Source organism: Rana temporaria, chromosome 2, assembly GCF_905171775.1.
Source record: "Rana temporaria chromosome 2, aRanTem1.1, whole genome shotgun sequence".
NCBI lineage: Eukaryota > Metazoa > Chordata > Amphibia > Anura > Ranidae > Rana > Rana temporaria.
Genome location: NC_053490.1, coordinates 141,731,207 through 141,736,417, shown reverse-complemented (window position 1 = coordinate 141,736,417; position 5,211 = coordinate 141,731,207). Strand labels below are relative to the sequence as shown.

The 5,211-nt window shown below is 48.8% G+C and overlaps 1 long non-coding RNA gene across 1 annotated transcript; it reads left to right on the top strand.

The window, feature by feature from the left end:
- Positions 1-3,195: 3,195 nt before the first annotated feature.
- LOC120928560 lies at positions 3,196-4,870 on the top strand. The gene is made up of 3 exons (XR_005747226.1): positions 3,196-3,375; positions 3,712-3,802; positions 4,643-4,870. It is a non-coding gene; the product is annotated as an uncharacterized LOC120928560 (long non-coding RNA).
- The last annotated feature ends 341 nt before the right edge of the window (positions 4,871-5,211 follow it).

Genomic DNA, 5,211 nt, shown 5'->3' with positions numbered 1-5,211 from the left:
GCACCCGTGGAACACAAAGCGGACGTGCTATATGCACCTAAAGAGTCTGAGCTTGCACCCGAGGAACACAAAGCGGACGCGCTATATGTACCTGAAGAGTCCAAGCTTGCACCCGTGGAACACAAAGCGGACGTGCTATATGCACCTGAAGAGTCCGAGCTTGCACCCGAGGAACACAAAGCGGACGTGCTATATGCACCTGAAGAGTCCAAGCTTGCACCCGAGGAACACATAGCGGACGCGCTATATGTACCTGAAGAGTCCGAGCTTGCACCCGAGGAACACAAAGCAGACGTGCTATATGCACCTAAAGAGTCCGAGCTTGCACCCGAGGAACATATAGCGGACGCGCTATATGCACCTGAAGAGTCCGAGCTTGCACCCGAGGAACACAAAGCGGACGTGCTATATGCACCTGAAGAGTCCAAGCTTGCACCCGAGGAACACATAGCGGACGCGCTATATGCACCTGAAGAATCCGAGCTTGCACCCGAGGAACACAAAGCGGACGCGCTATATGCACCTGAAGAGTCCGAGCTTGCACCCGAGGAACATATAGCGGACGCGCTATATGCACCTGAAGAGTCCGAGCTTGCACCCGAGGAACACAAAGCAGACGTGCTATATGCACCTAAAGAGTCCGAGCTTGCACCCGAGGAACATATAGCGGACGCGCTATATGCACCTGAAGAGTCCGAGCTTGCACCCGAGGAACACAAAGCGGACGCGCTATTTGCACCTGAAGAGTCCGAGCTTGCACCCGAGGAACACAAAGCGGACGTGCTATATGCACCTGAAGAGTCCAAGCTTGCACCCGAGGAACACATAGCGGACGCGCTATATGTACCTGAAGAGTCCGAGCTTGCACCCGAGGAACACAAAGCAGACGTGCTATATGCACCTAAAGAGTCCGAGCTTGCACCCGAGGAACATATAGCGGACGCGCTATATGCACCTGAAGAGTCCGAGCTTGCACCCGAGGAACACAAAGCGGACGCGCTATTTGCACCTGAAGAGTCCGAGCTTGCACCCGAGGAACACAAAGCGGACATGCTATTTGCACCTGAAGAGTCCGAGCTTGCACCCGAGGAACACAAAGCGGACGCGCTATTTGCACCTGAAGAGTCTGAGCTTGCACCCGAGGAACACATAGCGGATGCGCTATATGCACCTGAAGAGTCCGAGCTTGCACCCGCGGAACACAAGGCGGACGCGCTATTTGCACCTGAAGAGTCCGAGCTTGCCCCTGAGGAACACAAAGCGGACGCGCTATTTGCACCTGAAGAGTCCGAGCTTGCCCCAGAGGAACACAAAGCGGACGCGCTATTTGCACCTGAAGAGTCCGAGCTTGCACCCGAGGAACACAAAGCGGACATGCTATATGCACCTGAAGAGTCCGAGCTTGCACCCGAGGAACACAAAGCGGACGCGCTATTTGCACCTGAAGAGTCTGAGCTTGCACCCGAGGAACACATAGCGGATGCGCTATATGCACCTGAAGAGTCCGAGCTTGCACCCGAGGAACACAAAGCGGACGCGCTATTTGCACCTGAAGAGTCCGAGCTTGCACCCGAGGAACACAAAGCGGACGCGCTATTTGCACCTGAAGAGTCAGAGCTTGCACCCGAGGAACACAAAGCGGACGCGCTATTTGCACCTGAAGAGTCAGAGCTTGCACCCGAGGAACACAAAGCGAACGTGCTATTTGCACCTGAAGAGTCTGAGTTCACAGGTGGATGGCGACAGATGGCAGTTGAGGAGGATTTAGCTACAGAGTCCAATCTGTCAGCTGAAGATACCAAAGCAGATGAGATGGATGTACCTGAAGAGTCCAAGCTTGCCCCAGAGGAACACAAAGCGGACGTGCTATTTGCACCTGAAGAGTCAGAGCTTGCACCCGAGGAACACAAAGCGAACGTGCTATTTGCACCTGAAGAGTCTGAGTTCACAGGTGGATGGCGACAGACGGCAGTTGAGGAGGATTTAGCTACAGAGTCCAATCTGTCAGCTGAAGATACCAAAGCAGATGATACAAGTGTACCTGCGGAGTCCAAGCACACAGGTAAAGATACCAAAGCAGATGAGATGGATGTACCTGCGGAGTCCAAGCTTGCAGGTGAAGGAACAAAGGCAGATGTGACGTCTAATCCCCCAGACACCCAGGATACAGGTAAGAGAATATAACGTGATCATTTGAAGTCAGTGCTCTAACCAATTACATTTTGTCTGATTCTTGCTGAAATGGCCACAATTCAAGACACGGGTGGGTCTGCAAGCATCACCCATCACTACAAAAGTCTGTTTAAAATTCAGGGGGTAAATTATCGGGCAAACAGTGACTGCATCCTATCAGATGTAATAATTGTTTGGCAGCACCAGCAGCCATGGCTGCCTGAATATAATAGAGATTCCTTCATCCATGCTGCTATTAGGGAAGACTTACACAGTGGGCAGGAACACTATTTGAGGGGTTTGAAAACTTGGGTGACTTCTGGGGAATTGAATTCCAAGCACATTCTGTCCTGTCTCATAAATGCCCGGGGGCCAGGCCAAAACGGCAGCAGGAGGTGGAACACAGAGTACCCTCCGTTCTTATGCTTGGCTGTGCACCGACCAGCTGCCGAGTCCATAATTTTATAGATGCTTGCACAGTCTTTTATTTTTTGGTAGTTCTAGGGGACTTCCATACACCCCTCTGGTGCTGTCCCTGCATGGATGTATATTTTATAAATGTCCAATAGTCAAAGCACTTATGGAATTTGGGGTTCTAAAAAAGAAGGGACATTATCAGTTCTAAGCAAATACACATTGTTTGTCATGAAGTAAAACGCCTGTGTGAGAAGGAAGTAACCATCCCCTGACTCAGGAGCCACACACCTATGTCAAGTCATTGCCTCGGTGAATAGGTTCTGGCCCACTGCCCCAGACCTAGCATGCAGCACATGAGCCAGGGAATATCTACTTCAAGCCAACAAGGCTTTCTCTCACTTATTTTATCACAGCCAGAACGGGCAGAACGGTGCAAGGCAGGCTGGAATCTGATTGCCCGCTGTGGGGAAATAATAGCCGTTCTTATGCTGACAATTATCTAGAAAACCCAAAGGACTTCTAAACTCTAAACTCATTTTTAATGTATAAATAACATTCATGATTTTGTATCCTTGTAGATAATGTACCCGAGAAATTTATATCTTTGTTTCTTTTCTGTTATTCTAGGACTAGATTTGCTGGGTAGAGACTATCAGTATATTCCAGCCCTGGGAAAAGACCATCAATATCTGGCCATTTTGCCAGGTGGTCAGAGGATGCTGGATGAACCCGAAGGCCAAGATTCCTCAGAAGATGTCCGGGCTTGGTATCACACCAAGGTGGAAGGTAAGTGAAATGTTCTGAAATAAGAATGGGCTTAATGCAGCTAGTGTAATATTAATTATAATTTAAAGCACAGCTCCAGCCAAAACTTTTATTTTTTTTAGTTAATATGGTGTGGGGAGGAGTTGGGAAGATTTCTTCTTACTTCCTGTGTGCTCTCCAGGACACAAAGGGAGGTAATCTCCCCAAGTGAGGAGACATAACGTTTGTTCGCAATTTCCCCACCTGGAGTTCCACATGATTAATTTTACCCAGCTATGTTATCCCAATACATTTAGAAGTTCTTACATGTGCTCTTATCATTGACAATAACGCTTTCTTTCCTTCTTTTTGTTGAAGTCCCTATTTGGCTCCTGGCTATCATGACGGTGATACTCAGTGGATTTATTTTCATGTCGGTCGCCATCTGCATCTGCAAAGCAAAGAATCAGTAAGTATCCACAATTTATACAATTGAAGATATTTGTATTTATTTTTTTGTTTGGCCATAATCTTACATATAAACAGCAAAGCCTGGAACAGGGCGGTGCTGTAATAACACGTAGGCCCCTGATCCAGTACTTCAAGGCATGTGCCGGTGACAACCTGTGCTATGACATGGGTCACTGATCCTGTACTTTAAGGCATGTGCCGGTGATAACCTGTGCTATTAAAAATGGGACACTGATCCTGTACTTCGAGGCATGTGTTGGTGACTACCTGTGGTATGACATGGGCCACTGATCCTGTACTTCAAGGCATGTGTCGGTGACTACCTGTGCTATGACATGGGCCACTGATCCTGTACTTCCAGGCATGTGTCGGTGACTACCTGTGGTATGACATGGGCCACTGATCCTGTACTTCCAGGCATGTGTCGGTGACTACCTGTGGTATGACATGGGCCACTGATCCAGTACTTCCAGGCATGTGTTGGTGACTACCTGTGCTATGACATGGGCCACTGATCCAGTACTTCCAGGCATGTGTTGGTGACTACCTGTGCTATGACATGGGCCACTGATCCAGTACTTCCAGGCATGTGTTGGTGACTACCTGTGCTATGACATGGGCCACTGATACAGTACTTCTAGGTCTGTGCCAGTGACAACCTGTCATACCACAGATCTCTAATCTAGTACATTCATGCCTGTTTTGGTGACAATCTGTGATACCATGTGGGCCCCTGATACAGAGTTTCTAGGCTTATCCTGCTGTTTACCTCTGACTGTATTTGTTGCCCATTTTTTCTATTGTCCACTATAAACTAAACTTTTTCTTCTTTTTGCAGGTGGAAACAAAAATCAAGATTAAATGAAGAAGACCAACTGACAAGCGTCGTTGTAAAATAAAACAATAGATTTTACAAGGAAAGGAAGTTATTTACCAAGCCAACAAATGAGGAAATGGAACTATATCTTCGAGGACGTGATTCGGGAATTGGAAAGAGAAGGGAGTATTCCACCCTATTAGAACACAACAATTGGTGTTTTCAGCTATAACCTGCGGCGCTGATCAAGTGGGGGGGTCTGTATTGTGTGTGTGTGGGGGGGGGGTTCTGCATTGTGGGGGGGTCTGTATTGTGTGTGGGGGGGTCTGTATTGTGTGTGTGGGGGGGGGGTTCTGCATTGTGGGGGGGTCTGTATTGTGTGTGGTTCTGCCTTGTGGGGGGGTCTGTATTGTGTGTGGTTCTACCTTGTGGGGGGGGTCTGTATTGTGTGTGGGGGGGGGTTCTGCATTGTGGGGGGGTCTGTATTGTGTGTGTGTGGGGGGGGGTTCTGCATTGTGGGGGGGTCTGTATTGTGTGTGGTTCTGCCTTGTGGGGGGGTCTGTATTGTGTGTGGTTCTGCCTTGTGGGGG